General features: G+C 34.9%; 1 long non-coding RNA gene across 1 annotated transcript in view; it reads left to right on the forward strand.

Moving 5' to 3' along the window:
• LOC124081985 (uncharacterized) overlaps positions 1–15,314 on the forward strand; it is a 37,440-nt gene extending 22,126 nt beyond the window's left edge. The window contains exon 3 of the long non-coding RNA XR_009225527.1: positions 10,514–15,314. This is a non-coding gene — a long non-coding RNA (uncharacterized LOC124081985). The remainder of the gene's footprint in view (positions 1–10,513) is intronic.
• The last annotated feature ends 1,475 nt before the right edge of the window (positions 15,315–16,789 follow it).

The raw sequence follows: 16,789 nt of genomic DNA on the forward strand, positions 1-16,789 counted from the left end.
GAAAACTTTTCTTTGATTTTATTAGTCCAAGAGACTGAGATTATGCTGAACCAGTGGATTTAGATGTATGGTTCAATGAACAGTACGGAAGGAGAGGCATCTACTCCCAACTAGTGCAGGTGAAGGAAGAATTCTTTGCAGTGTGCTGCTGAAACTGAATCCAAGAGGATGAGAAGCAGTGAGGAGGAAGGAAGGGCATTGCAGGAATGAAGGCATTACGTGCCAAGACACAGAAGTAGAGGCACAGTGCATAAAACAGCTACCTTACTCATTCTTAGGTCTTAGCTGCACCTTGGAGATTTCACAGATCCTTTCTGTGGCATCACAGTTCCCTGTATTTGTCCCATCTTAACTGTCCTCACCCTTCATCTTACTCATTCTACTATTTATTCTCTCCACTAGACACTGGGAGGGTACAGTCTGTTTAATTCTCTCCGTTCCTAATGCTTACTTAACACAGTATCGAGAACATAGTAGATGGTTAATAAATATTCATCAAATGTGTAAATGAATGTGAAATTTATTATAATTTTAATAACTGTCAGCACATGGATCTGGTAATTTGTATATTGGTAATAATAATAATAACTTTCATGACCCTGATTAGATTTCTTATAGAGACTTAAGAATTCTGGGTTTTTGACTCTGATATGACCAATTATTTTGAATAGAATTTTCTGAAGCACAATTATGTGTTTTCATACACAGTATGATCCCAGAGCAGGAAAAGACCTTAAGTGTCATCAAGACTCTTACTTGGTGCATGAGTAAGTGTTTGTGTCTTTGGGGACTGAGTCTTGGCTCACCACATTCTTCAAAATATTAACCCCAATGTGTAAAGCTCCAGTTCAAGTGACTTTCTTATGTTTCCTCTAGATTTATCATTTTTAAATTTTTAGATTGAAATCTACAAATTATTTTATTGACATTAGTCAGAAATCACATATAGGTCTGCTTTGTTTTATGCATTCTCCACTTGAGAGAGTCATATACTGAAATGAATTAGAAAAAATGTCTTTGGATAGAGTTGTATACCCAATTGTATCTGCTGCTCACTATCATCAGCATTATGATCTGCAAATATGATGCATGAAATGTATTAAAAAGGTTGAGGGTGTAGCTCATGGGAAAGCATGTGCTAAGCATGTGCAGGGTCCAGGATTCAGTCCTAGCACTACCCCTTCCAAATACACACACACACACACACACACCACTTAACTTGGGGGGGAAAGAATATAAGAACAGAAGACAATATGATGATATATCATGATGAAATTCAACCCCAAAGTCTATTTGTGATTTTGGTGGGGCAGCCTAATTGTCTACTGTGCCTTTAAAGCTAAGACATAGCTTGATGTTTTCCCCATAGTCTGTCACACATCTGTCATGTGTAGTCTTCCTAGATACCTTTTGAATTTATTTATCCTTACTAATTTGATACCTCTTAGTGTATTCCGTACAGTGTCATTTAGACAGACTGGCTTTATTATGATTTCATTTATCTTACTTAACTTTCTTCAGATGACAAAAAATTTTAAAAATGGAAATCCTTTTTTATTTATTATAAATATTGCTTACACTTTTTTGCCCTACCTGTAATGTATTTGAGACATTTCCCATTGGAATATATTTTTGAGTGGCTCATGGAGCATCACATCTATTATAACCTGGAAGTTTCTTCTTCCTGGAGTAAGCTATGTGGACATGATAATGATAATGAGAACTGAAAAATGATACCACTTCATTTTTCACTTAGTATTGTCATCATGGATAGCATCCTCTTTTTTCTTTTTTAAAAAATGTCATTAAGTGTTTTATTGTCATTAAGAATTAATTTTATAAAGATAAGTTATGATTATATGGTTATGTGTAAGAAATGGAAAGATCTTTATAATTAACTCATGCCTCAAACGATTTTATTTCTCGTGTAACCATCTTAACATGATAGGAGGCATATTTAATTTAAGGGAATAAAGTAGATGAGTGACTTGAGTCATTGCAAAGGAATCTTGTTTGGGACATCTCCTGCTTTGCAATCCCGGGAAGGAAAATGAAATAACTTTTATGGAGAAGCCCTTTTGAGCATCTGCTGTTTTTCCCTAGAATCTTTGGACTTTTTCAAAGTCTTGGGAAAATATCTTGTCTATGCTTTCCCTTACATAGAGAAGGGGACCTGGACTTCCTGAGGTTAAGGGACTTTCCCAGAGCTCTGTATGATTAATGAGCCTGCAGAAGAGGCAGGGTGGTGCTTGTGTCTCCTGGTTCTCAGAGCTTTGGATGTGCTTTGCACAATGCCATGTTGCTCTCTAGGATTCTTCCATTTTAAAGAAATGTAACCTAACATGAGAAGCAAAATTCTTTTGCATGGATTCATTTAAAAAAAAACAACATTACCCTGATTTTATAGTTGTACAAGTAGCGGTTTATTGACTTCAGAAAATTAAAGTTAAGTCCACAAAATACTAAAGAAAATATATTTATAATTTTAACAAACTTGTTCAGGAAACTTTTCCGATCTAAGTTTGCCTCCCAAAGCCCAGACTCCTTTCATTAGGAAAGCAGGTTGAGGCTGCTCCATCAGGCTGTGCATGGTGTTTTTCTTCTCTGAGAGCTCAGGAGATTGGCACTACTCCGCAGTAGTGTCACAGCCCGCAGTCATTTAATGCCTCTTCTTGTGAGGCCAGGATTCCACGCCCAAGTGCATTTAGTAGGTCAGTACAGTAATTTTAAATGTCTTTCTTTCAATCTTTTGCCATCTTCAATTATACCTTTCCACCCTACTATTTGTGTAATTTTCTTCTGTCTGAAGTCTCTTTACTGTTGTTCTCTATTGCACAGCATGACAAATTACCCATCAAGCCATATCTTTTCAGCCCAGAAATGCGCAATAACACGGAGTCATGGCATTATCGCATGTTGTGCACTTTATTTCCTCACAGTTCATTCAAGTGTGTCACTTTATTTTCCTGGCTTCCTTTTGTCATCATGGAGATTAACCATTTTATCCTTCCTAAACTTTCGAAACAATTAGAATTTCATTATAGTGGGAGCTGAGAGTGAATGCTTGCTCAGTACTGTGTGGAGTATACTTTTCATATTATCAGTGGCAAAATTAAAGCCATGAATCCTGAGTCCTTTGCGAAGGAGAGACTTTAGAGGTTATTATACAGCTGAGTAACCCAGGCTCTGGACAAGAGAATTATTTGAGGCTGAGGTCACCAAACACATTAACAGTAAGAAGCCATTTAGTATGACATTGAGTACCTGATTCTTATATTCTTGTGGGAATTAGGAAGCTCACTTGAACCCATGTATTCTGTAAACAAAATCTTTTTCCCCCCTCTTAGCTTTGGCTAAATACTAATAGTATACAGTGTGCAATGAGATACAATAGACATTGCAACCATGTGTTGGAAAAATCAATTGGTATTGATGCTCTAATCAGTGTGGCTGCAGCTAGTATATAGACACACCACCGGAAAGGGTGATTAAAATCTTATTCAAAAGAATTAAAAAACCCCCACAACGTTTAGATCACTGTTCAGAGAGATTGCTGTTTTTCTGGGATACTAGGTGAGCTGGCTTGCCAGTGATACTTATATATTCTGCTAGATTTGTTTAGCTGTTTTATGACTGTGTTAAATTTAAAAGTTCTTTAACCTTATATCCTTGCAGGATATAGGACAACAGTTGTTGGAAAACCAACAAAAAGTTCAAAGCTCTTTTGTTACAGCCAACTTAAGAGTCTCCTAGGCAGTGAGTTCAAGGTAAATGTGAGAGGAAAGGTAGAGAAAGGAAAGGGGTTAGTTAAAATTGAGCTTTAGGACAGGGATTGCAGATCAGTGGTAGAATGCTTGCCTCACATGTTTAAGGCACTGGGTTCAATCATCAGCACCACATAAGAATAAATACATAAAATAAAGCTTTAGTATAAAAACACTTGGTAAAGAGGTTGAGAAGTCAGGAACAAGAGAAGGAACACTATGGCTATGAATTTGAAAAAATTGGGAGGAAAATAGCCACTAAGAACCACTGCATGGCAAAGGAGTTTTTCAGAATTTAAATAATGGAACTATAGTATCCTAAGGTAGGATTTCCTACCCATGAGCAAGTAATTAGCTAAAAGTGTTAGCTGAAAACCATTTTAGGAAAAATGAAGGAAGAAAAGAGATGAGCTACAAAAGGTGGTTGTGTTCACAAAACTTTACTTTCTCATCTAGATTCATATTTTCCTGTGAACAGCTTTAGATTGAATTAGAATAAGATATACTCCATTTTTTTTGTATAAATATGTCAGAATAAACCCTACTGTCATGTATAACTAAAAAGAAAAAAATAAAAGAGCCAAGGTTGCTATAGTCACTCAGAAAGGAGACCACATAGGGTGAAGAAGAGGACTGTAGGGAAATATATATACATATATTTTTTTCAACATATATTTTTTTTTCAATATATATATACATATATATAAACATATATATTTCAATACATATAGATGTATTAATTTTAATTATTTTATAAACAGGAAAAAGCTGGATATCTGATATAAATCTAGGTATAGAAGTCCTGCCTTTTAATCTCTACCCATCTTTGACACATACCTGAGTTCTAGTCTAGAGTCATCAGAGTAGAACTAGAAGATGGGAAGGGGTCAAAAACATGGAATGTGTCTTTAGAAATATTGACTGTCACAGAAAAGGCAAGATGATTTTATGAAGACAAATTGCTCTTGAAAGTTGGGGAAGACTGAACACTGTAAGTATTTAGCAGTAATTAAAAAAAATCTTCTAGTGTTCCCAAATACGATTTTAACCAGCAGCTAGTAACTTAAACATTTTTTTAAGAAAGGAAAATGAAGGAATTTTGGGGAACTAAAGTGGAAATGGCAACAAGAATTTTAGCCTGGAGAGAACTTTCTAATTTTCAAACTATGTGTGCTTTTCCATGTGCTCATCACGAACTACTCACAAATTAAATAGGGAAGAAGTTATTAAAAATCCTTTAAAAGACAGGGAATGTGAGACTGAATAGAAATTTACCTGAAGTGATGTAAGCATGTGGATAAAGCAGCACTAGAATAAAGCCTCTGGAACTCTGCTGTTTCACATGATAGCAGCTAGCCACATGGGGCTACAGAACCCTGGAAATGTACCTACTATCTGAGATATACTATATGTGTAAAACACATACCATATTTCCAAGATTTAGAGCAAAGAAAAAGGAATACAAAATATCTTATTGCTAATCTTTAATATTGTTTATATTGCATTATGGATCCTATTGGGTTAATAAAATATTATTGAAACTAATTTTATCTCTTTTTGTTAACTTTTTTTTTGGTATAGCTATTAGAAAATTTATAATTACTTCTGTAGCTTGCATTGATAGCTTGCATTCTATTTCTAAGGGTATTCTGGGCACCTCATTCAGTACTTTGCCAGAAAAATAAAAGGAAGAAAGAAAAGAGGGATAGCTGGGTGTAATGGATTTGAAGCAAAGCATTTGACCTTCAATGATAAGAGTGTGTCTCAATTATATCCATCATTTTCAATTCAGCTTATTAAAACACCATCAAGTTCCTAATTTATAAGAGTGGTCCTAAGTATTATGTTGAGCATACTTTTGAGGAGAGGGGAAAAGAATCCCAAAGGAATATATTTCTGGGATTTTTCTAACCAGATCCATGTGGAAGAAAGCATAAAAAGATTTTTCTCAATAGATTTTGGCAAATCTGTTCTAAAGAAACCATAACTAGTGTAGAGGTGAGGAACCTGAGATTTTCTTGGCTGGGTTGGTATTCTAGTATCAGGCATCCAAGGGCATTTTGGCATCTGCACAGAGGGAGTATTCCTGGTCTGTTGCATAAGCATGTCTGAGCTGACTCCACCCACATGGAGGAGGACCTTGGCTGAGGACAGACCAATGAAGCACATTAAGGAAGAGCTGTATGAAAAATGCATCACAGAGTAGAAATAGGGAAATATTGAAAACGTAATGAGCCATAAGGTCTCTGTCATCATTTCTTAATAGGAACGTTGTTAAATAACACTGGTGTGTACGGTAGGCTATGTATAATTTAGTACAACCATCTTTTATGAGCTTTATGGCCATACACACCTAATTCTTGAGGAAAGGACTGGTCCTACTATTGTCACTTACAACACACTTTACTAATTACTGATGTAGATTCAAGCCTCGGGAAAGGTCCATAATTTTATGGCAACACTTTTCAAAACTTAGAGCAACAAAGGAAGATTGAGAGACTACTGTAGATTTTCAAGGTTGGAGCCGAAGAGGGGACATACTCTCATGTGATATTCGAACTGAAATTCCGCTTCAAGATTCTAGTTCTATTTGAAATCTGTCATTTTAAAATTAATAACTGTTTTCCTTTAATACAGTCTGTGTAAAGAAACGCAATCCACTTATGAACAGTTCTCCTTCCTTTCCAGATACATGGAAATTCACTACTGTTGCTGACAAACAAAATGCCACAAGATTTGTCATACAAATCACATTATAAGAGGTTCCAAAAACTTGACAACGTTGACAGTTGTTTTCAGCAAATGGCTGCTTTACTCTGTACTGTCAATGTTGATGTCCTTGTGCACATGTAAAAGAGCAATGTGATTAAGGCAAGCTTGTCCACGCTATATCTGAGCCAAGTTTTCCGTCTCCGCGTGGCACTGAAAGATTGCTCAGCTGTTGCAGATAAGGCAGGAATAGCTAGCAGATTTCTGCCATTTAGAAAAAAAAAAAAAAAAAAAAACAACATTCTCTGGGCATGCATTTCTGTAGGAATTTACCAACATCTGCTGCTGACCTAAAGTTTTCTATAGAAGTAGCATATTTAATTTATATAAGTAGCTCACAATGATATTGGTCAAGACTCATTTCCTGAGCAAATAATGAGATGCGTTCACCAAGAAGAGATAGGTTGAAGTTGAATGACATACATTCTTTAAATTGTCATTGGAACTTCAGGCCTCTTACTTTTTTGGCCCGTCCTAAATTTATTTTCTGCATGTTCTCTAAATTATATTTCGGTAGAGAAACTTTTTAGAAGAATAAAGAGCTAAGAGATTTTGGTGATTCCACAGAAGGCCTACACTTCACACTTATCTTTTTTTTATAGGCTCTCTGAAAATGTTTGATTTTTGGAAGCTAATTTATTCTGGAAGAATTTTGTAGTTGAATTTTAGTGTGATTTAAAATTGTCATATGTGCTATCCTTAAAAGAACATACAGGATTTAGGTATTTCATGTTGTCAAGGTAACTTTGATAATCTTTAACTCCTTTGATTTTGGGCATCAGCTTACTCACCACTTTATTTACGGATGCTCATTTTAAAATTTGTTGTTTGTCTATATTACTCTTTGTTTCTCTTGAAATATAAATGCTCTTCAGGTAAAAATATAAAACTTTTAATTTCATCTTGACAACCCAGACCTGCCTTGTAATAATGCATTTGTTGTGTGATTCATCTATTCTTATTCTTGGTCACCTTCTAGTACAGCTGCATGCATTAACTGTCTGACTTGTCTTTGAAAATCTTAAGCCACATTCTTTGGAACAGTTGCTTCATGTTGGTTGAAATTCTCGGTGGCACTTTTTTCCATTCACAGGAGCCAGCAGCCTCCATAGCAGACACATAGTTTCCAAGAACTTAGGCATGGTTCATGATTCCTGAATCTCAAAAATTTCTTTTAGGAATTGGAATACCATGTTCACTGTCTGAAACTTTTGGGCTCCAAATTATAATAAAGAAATGTAAAAAAAGAGAAATTTACATTTATGTTTTGAAGTTAAAGTAGCACACACAATTTGAAATTTTTTTCATTCTTACAGCTTAGCAGAGAGATAGAATTTAAAAACCCACTAATAAAAAAATAATCCATTGGCCATGAGTAAGTAAGTAGTTAAAAATATTAGCTAACAATATTCTTGCAGGAAAAATTAAAGATGAAAAGATTTGTGAACCAGAAACGTGGGTGCTTTTATGAAACAACTCTTATTGTCTAGTCTAGATTCACATTTTCCTGTGAACACCTTTAGGTTGTACTAAAAATATAGCAACTGAAAGTTCAAATTTTAAGTCCCAAATTACTGCCTTTCAGATCCATTGAGACATCTAAAAAATGGGTCAAGGTAACAATGCATAATTTGATAAGTTAACAAAAAAGTTGCTAATGGAAATAAAATGAAAATCAATATAATTGTGATAACCTTTAACATCTGTCTTGTTTCTACTGTCAGTTATACATTTTAGGAAGTATAAAAATCTTTGTGAAATATTTGCAACAGCAAGCTCTTTATTTTCAAGTAGCAAATGGAGAAGAAAGGAGAAATTTACCATACAGTGTTCAGATGAAGAAACAGGTTAAACATATGAGCAGTCAAAAAAAAAAGAGTAAATACAGAAAATCAGAATGTGTATCAATAGATAAGAGCACGGAGGCAGGAAAACCATGGATATGCTCTGATTTTTGCTGCCAATTTTCATTTCAGAAAAGTTTTCAAATTTTTGTTTTGTAAACTTTCATTAGGGTTATATTGATAATGACTTTTTGTACTTGGAAGAGATCATAGACTGAAAATAAAATGATAATTTGTCATTTATGAGCTTTATGAAGTTCTGGTCTTAGTTTTTTTTTTTTTTTGGTATTCATTTTATTTCCAATTACAGAAGTTTATAATCTATCTGGCACTCAGATCTTCTCACTGTCACTATCTTTCTGAAGCTTTGGTTCAATCCATTTATAGTCATTGATAGACAAGAGCCAAGAGTGTGACGAAAATAAAACCATTGTTTGTGTATATAGTTTAAAAAGAAATTCATTTCTTTGAGCACATACTTATAATAATTATATTCTTCAATAAACTTTTTGAACTTACCTTCTGACCCAATAATGCTCAGGAAGTGAGGATAATTTGTCTTTCATGGTCTTCTGTGGAATATCAGAGATATCACGGAACCAGTTCAAACAGTTGCACTTCCCACCACCTCATCCTTCTTCAAAGCCATAAAACTCTACTTTGCAAGGTGACTAGATTTACTAGATTGTGAAGGCTTCTCATTTGTTTTTGAACTTTCATATGATACTGAGAATTTCATGAGACAAAAGTGATGCTATCAATCATGCTATAAATTCTTATATGAAAGTTTTATTATGTTTTCCTGGAATGTTCAAGATAAAGTCCCTTTTACTGAATATTTCTAGAGTTGGGAAATATTTTACTGGTTGATTGGTTTCTATGTCATTTGAGTGTAGTGAAAAATACTAGCCACATTTTGGAAATAAAATCAAGTATAAAATAAGTGGCCTCTTGTGGACTGAAGAATCTTTCTATCAGTGCCTAAATCTCTCATGAGAGGTCTAGGACCACTCTGCTATGACCATATTTCTGGAGATTGGTCAAATGTACAAAGACTTGTAAAAAGAGTGAAGGTAGATGGTAATTAGGTACAGAGCTAAAAATTGTGTTTTTAACTTTTTAAATTGTGTTTTAATTCTTTGGAAAAGTTTGTCAAATGTGGCAAAGAAGCTACAATGGTCTGCTGTCATCTACAGGATAAAGTAGTACATAAAAAAACTTCATGCATCATCTAGTTTTCAGACTCACTTACACCACTTCTTCATAGCAACACCAAGCTATGGATTACCAAATATTAACTGTAATCTGATTATAGCTGGACTCTCTTCCTCCAAGAAAGCATTATGGGTTTTGTTTACCTTAGAAACAAGTATTTGTCCTGTGAAGATAGATCCCAAATGATGTCTCCTCAAAGAAATATCCACTGACCATACCAGGAAGTCAGTAGCTCCCTCAGTTTCTTGCCAGTTTTGACATTTATCCATGCTCTCTCACCTTGTTGAGTACTTGAAGGTAAGTTTTATCACTCAAGTAAGACTGTGAATCTTTGAGTGTAAGGATTACATATATACTTAAAAAAATTTCTTGGACTTTGAGAGAAACAATATAACTTTTTTTAAGGAAGTATACCTTTGTATAATATCTGTCACATATAGTCAGAATATCCCACATGAGGCAGGTTGAAAAATCTATTTACACAAGGAAACTCTCCATGCATACCATTGACATTCAAGAGCCCCTATAAGGTTCGTTTACCTTGAATAATGTGTTTGCTTTCTTGACAATTCAGATTGTGAGCTAATACTACTACTTTTATCATCACACTTCATAAGAAAGAGTTACTTCAGGTACATCTTGACTCATAGAGAAGTATCAAAACCCCCATTTTCATTTGAAAGTCTTCATTTAATTCAGAACTAAAATTGGTAGAGGAAATGAACAAGAAGATTGACACACTAATGCATCCTATAACAAGTCAGTATTTCAAGCATAGAGACCATAGTTAAGAATCAAAAAGTAAAAAGGAGCTAGAAATACAAAGAGAAAAAAAGGGGAAAAGAGACCTTTATTTGTTTACAGAGTCTAATCATTTTTTATTTTACATATAGTTCTAACAGGCTTTTGTTATTTTCACAGGACTTCTAGACTGAGGAAAATGAGAGAAGCAAGAAACATCAGCTCATCAATCCAGAATGTCAGAGAAAGCAATATTTTTTTTAAAGGAAAAAGGCTTAGACTATTCATGGACCTTTCAATATAGTCCTATTTAATCTACACTATTTTTGAATTAAGATCTAGTCCTATTAGGCATTCCTTTTCTTCTTTGCTACCCTCACAAACAACTACCTTGTCTCCCCCATCTCTTTTCTCTAGATCATTTTCCCGGTCTTTTTTTCTATTAATACACATTGTGCTGTGTCTCAAACCCTTACTGTGGCCTTCAGAGGTGAACACACATGAAGAATTGAGTACAGGGCCAATATATGTATTTAGCCCTGGGTATATCACTGCCACACCCCACTCCACAGAGAAAAGGTGCTTTTGGATCCCAGGAGCTCTCTAGTTCTTCATGAAGCTCCCAGCTGTGTCCACTTGCCACCTGACTTCTTATTGTTTCTGTTGCCTAGATGTCCCCAGTCCCTGCCTACTTGTCCTGCCAGACCACCAGGTCGGTCTGGTCTCAGGGTACAGCTGTTTCTCGCCGTTACTTTCTTCCATTATTGACAATTTCTGGATAACCTATGGAAATTTGTGGTGACAACTTTGAACAACTCTGGGTTTTGTAGCTGGCTCCTTGGAAATCTCCAGTGAAATTCCCAGAGTGATAAGAGCTAAAGAAGTTCAAAGGACCAGCAGAGATTGCCACAGAAACTGCAGCATTTTCAAAGCAGTATTGCTTTTAGGCTATGAACTACAATGGGCACAAAGAATGATTATCCCTTTTAAAAATGCTATGTTGTGACTCTCGATACTTGCCTCACTGGTTGTCACAACTGTCTACAGACAGAGTTCTTCAGTGTGTGGTGCATGGCTCCACACTATTCTGCCACTCAAGTGAAGGGTATGCCTAGGGCCTTAGTTTGTGTAAACATTGTTTTGCTGACTATGAATTTTGAACTACTAATGTTACCACCTTCCACTTAGTGATAATTTACTCTTCTATTCCATGCTGATGTTTTAGATCAAGATTTTATGGTAAAATTTAGGCACTTTTATGTGCATTCCTGCTTGCTTAGATAAAATTACAACACATGGCTTAATTAGTAAGATGTGTATGTTCATGAGGGAAGGCACACTTCCCACCATTTTTTCCCCCATTTCCAGGAAATTGCATTATGAAAATATTGCTTTGGAAAAGGAATGGAGCCATTCCCTGAGTGGAATTTATTATAATTTAGCAGTTATATAATTGTAATTGAGCCACTCTAACAAAGGCTACCATTCATTTCTGTTGAAGCATCATCTAAAAAAATCTAGCAACATCTACTGTTGGAACTGATGCCGGTCTATTGAGTAGGTAACTATGCCTGAACACAAATTTGAAATCCTTTGGGAACTAACTATTGTTCTCATTGTTTATTAACTATCTGAATTTCTAATATCCATTCTTTGAGGTCTTAAGAGATGATAGTATTCAATGGAAATACATGTTGTAGGGATAACATGCTGAACTGCTACAACTAATACTTGAATGATAATAAGTAGTCAACTTGATGAGAAGTAATGTTTAGTCAGCTTTTTTTGGTGCTATGACCAAAAGAGCTGAAAAATTTTCCTCATTAAAGGAGGAAAAGTTTATTTGGGGGCTCACAGTTTCAGAGGTCTCAGGTCATAGATGACAGGCACCATTCCTCGGGGCCCAAAGTGTGGCAGAGCATCATGGTGAAAGTGTTTGGCAGAAGACAGCAGCTCAAGATGTGGCAGCGTGGAAGCAGAGAGAGATTATCTGGTCTCCAGGGACAAAATATATACCCTAAAAGCACCCCCCTAGAAACCTACTTCCTTTAGCCACACAATAACTGCCTAGGGTTGCCACCCAGTTAATACCATTCAGGGGATTAACACACTGATTAAGGTTAAGACTCTTATAATCTAATCATCTCACCTCTTAACATTCTTTCATTGTTTTACACATGAGCTTTTGGGGGACACTTCATATCTAAACAATAAAAAGTAGGCCTATGCAAATAGTATATAGAGATGTCACCTGGAAGTGACTGAAAAAGTAGAGAGAGGTCTGAAAGTGAGAGCTACAAACTCTAATGTTTGTCTACTATCTGTTTATTAAAGTTATAAAAATTTGCTAAACTCTGGTTATATAATTATTTTGCTGAGCCTTGCTGTAACCATCTTTATTCTTTTTAAAAAAGAATATGTATGTTCATTAATTTTTTAAAATAATAAAAATTAACAGACCAATAATGAGTTCAAGTCAGTAATAAAAAGTCTCCTATCAAAGACAAACCCAGGACCAGATGGCTTCACTACTGAATTCTAAAAAAGCACTTATAGAAAAACTAATACTAATTCTTAAAGTACACAAAACATTGAAGAGGAAAGAATTCTTTCAAATTGATTCTGTGAGACCTGTGTTACCTTGCTACCCAAACCAGATAAGGACACAACAAAAAAATAAAACTTCAGGCCAATGTCCTTGATGAGCATAGATGCAAAAATCCTTGATAAAATGCTAGCAAACTGAATCCAACAGCACATTATAATGTTATTTACCATGATCAAGTGGTACTCATCCCAGGGATGCAATAATTATTCAACATTAGCAAGCCAATAAAGGTGATGCAACATATCAACAGAATGAAGGAGAAAACCCATGTGATCATCTTAATAGATGCAGAAGATGAATTTGATGAAATTCAACATCCATCATGATAAAACTCTGAGCAAATTGGGTATAAAAGGAGCATACTTCAACATAATAAAGGTCACATATAATAAGATAACAGCTTATATACAGAATAGAGAGAAACTGAAAGTTTTCTAAGATCTGGAACAAAACAAGGATGTCCACTTTTGCCACATTTACTCAGTGTTAGAACTGGGTATCCTAGTCAAAGCAATCAGGCAAGAGAAAGAAATAAAGGGTATTCAAACTGGAAATGAAGAAGTCAAATTGTCACTCCTTGAGTGTGAGTAAGTGCATATGAGTGTGTGTGTGTGTGAGTATCTGTGAGTGGTTGTGTGTTGAATGAGTTTGAGTGGGTATGTGTATGTATGTGTGAATGTGTGTTTGAGTGAGTGTGTGTATATAAAATCATGTATATACAAAGTGTCCACTAAAAAATCTTATTAAAACTAATAAGTGAATTCATAAAAATTTCAGGAAACAAAATCAACATCTAAAAATCAATAGTGTTGGTATATACCAGTAGCCAATTATCTCAAGTAGAAATCAAAAAAGAAATTTCAGTTATTATAGCTAATATATATAATAAAATTATAGAAATTAGTGAACTGGGCATGGCTGCACATGACTATGTGTAATAATTCAGGAGACTGAGACAGGAGGATTTCAAGTTCAAGGCCAATTTGAGCAACTTGGAGAGAACCTATCTCAAAATAAAAAAAATATAAAAGGCTGGGGAAGCAGCTCAGAGGTAAAGTTTCCTTGGGTTAAATCACCAGAACCAGAAGAAAAAAAGACATTGGTGAAATTATTTGAAGATGACAAAGGAAAATGGAATAAAAAATTTTTGCAGATTGCAAGAATTAATACTGTTAAAACATCCATACTTTCCAAAGCAATCTATGAGTTCAAAGCATTCTTTATCAAAATACCAATAACATTCTTCACAGTATCTGAAAATCCCCCCAAATTTGTGTAGAATCACACACACACACACACACACACACACACACACACACACCCCTGATAGTCAAAACCATCTTGAGCAAAAAGAACAAAGCAGGAGACATTATACCTGATTTCACCATATTCTACAAAGCTACAGTCATCAAAATATGATTGAGCTTTATGATTGAGCTATATCACACCTGGGTATATACCCAAAGGAATCAAAGTCAGCATGCTACAGAGATACCTGCATACCCATGTTAATCACAGCACTATTTATAATAGCCAAGTTATGGAATCAGCCTAGGTACCCATTGATGGATGAGTGGATAAAGCAAATGTGGTACACATACACAACAGACTATTATTCAGCCATTAAAAAGGGTAAAATCACATCATTTGTAAAATGGATGGAATGGGAGATCATAATGTTAAGCCAAGTAAGTCTGACTCAGAAAAACAAGTATCATATCTTTTCCCTCGTATAGGGGTGAAAAGATATGAAAGTTGCAGGGATATTATTAGAGGAAGGGGGTCAGGAGGAAGGTAGAAAAGAGGGCAAGAGAGAGTAATAAGAAGTAGACACAATCAAAGTATGTTATTTGCATATGCCATAATGAAACCCATTGTTCTGTAAAATTAAAATTCACTTAAAAAAGAAAAACAACAGATATTGGTATAAAACTAGACACACAGACCATTGGAACAGAATCAGCCAAGAAGCAAACCCGTGCTTCTATAGCTAACTGAATTTTAACAAATTGGTGAAAGGAAAGTCTTTTCAATAAATGGTGTTGAAAAATTAGATAACCAAATGCAGAAGGAAAAAAAACTAGAAAATGTGATGGATAAGCATACTAGAATACTATTCAGCCATAAAAGAAAGAAATCCTGTCTTTTGTGATAACATTGATGGAACTGAATATCATGATGTTAAGGGAAATATACCAGACACAGTGAGACAAACATTGCATGATCTCAGTCATACATGAAATCTAAGATTGTTGATCTCATAGAAGTTGAGAGTAGAATGGTGGTTACCAGAGGCTGATCAAAGTAGGAAGAAGGAAGGGATGGGGGCACCACACTTCCATAGGAGCAAGAAGTTCTGCTGGGCCACTGTGTAATAGGGATACTATAGATAACAATAAGGTGCAGCATAATTCTAAAAGCTAGAAGAAAAAAATTTGAATATTTTCATCAAAAGTATATCTATATATATCTAAAGAGAGATGTTTAACCTGATTTAAACCTAAAAATTGCATATATATGAGTGAATATCCCATGGTGCCCCATAAATATATAAAATTTTTATATTTGTATGTATCAGCCAAACATTTAATAAAAAATCATTAAAATGTTATGATTTACCCAATTCTTTTATTTTATTCCACAAATGGCAGTTTTCTCACCACTGACCTATACAGTTTCCTTTCAGTTCTAAATTCCAGTGGTTCTTATTTTGTATTTTTTTCTTAGAAATTTTTCTCAGGAAGTTTGGGTCTGCTGAGGTGATGGCTTATTTCTCTGTGGTTGTCAGTTGTGTTGTGGTCTTCATGGGAGGATTTGACCCTATGAAGATAACCACTTAGTAAGGTAGGTGTGTGTGTGGTGTGTGTGTGTGGTGTGTGTGTGTGTGTGTGTGTGTTTTGGCATGGGTCTAAGATTTAATTAAATTTGGCTCAATATATGCCATTATATGTAAACTTTCTTACCTTTCTATTCTATATCCAATATTTTACAGATAATGGAAAGCACTGACCCCTTTAATGGAGAACTATACTAACTAAAGTTTCCTATTGTATTTCTGAAAACTCATGTCAGAAAATGCACTGCCTTCAACTGGGCAGACTGGAGAGTCTTAATTTTAAAGAACCCTCTAAATGCTGGTAGGTTTTTTTTTCATATTAAAGTAATTCCATGTCTCTAATGTTTGTACACCTTCAAATAAACGTTTGAAAAACTGGAAATTCAAAATTGAAGACAAATTTTTAAAATATTTGGAAAACTTCTAGAATAAATGGATTAACTTTATAATGTATTTATTAATTTAGGAGAAACTCTTTCCTTTTGTCTAGAGCTGTAACTCTATGGTGAAAATCAACTATGCTCTAGCATTAATTTTAAACAAATCTTCAAGCTATTTCTGGGGCATAAAGTGAAGCATAGCCCATGTTTTCCCATCCTATTCCAGCAAAGCAGGTTCCCTAGAAGAAGAGAACCAGTCAAAGGCAGCTTTTGCATTCAGTGGCTTAGATGACTCACTCCCTGTGACCATTGAGATTTTTGTTATTTTCCTTCTGGAAGAAGGATAGATGGGTTTATTTTAGGTACTGGGTAAAGGGATCGTTAGTGGGAATTCTGTAAGAAACTGCCCAAGATGTGAGCTGGACAGGAATCATTCATATTCTTAAGATAAGTTACTTCAAAATATGAGTATAATTACTCTTCAAATGTTACTTTGAGTTTTTTCTTTTCTTTTGTTTTTCTTTGAGGGTAAAGGAAACACTTAAAATAATGACTGAGGATAGTGATATTTATAGGCTAGAATTGTCTGGCAGTCGTTCTTTTCATCTTAAAATAAACAGATGACTGTACGT

The sequence above is a fragment of the Marmota monax genome, unplaced genomic scaffold, assembly GCF_021218885.2.
Source record: "Marmota monax isolate L192 unplaced genomic scaffold, Marmota_monax_Labrador192_F-V1.1 WCK01_AAM20220418_F8-fsc00018, whole genome shotgun sequence".
In the NCBI taxonomy this organism is placed as follows: Eukaryota; Metazoa; Chordata; class Mammalia; order Rodentia; family Sciuridae; genus Marmota; species Marmota monax.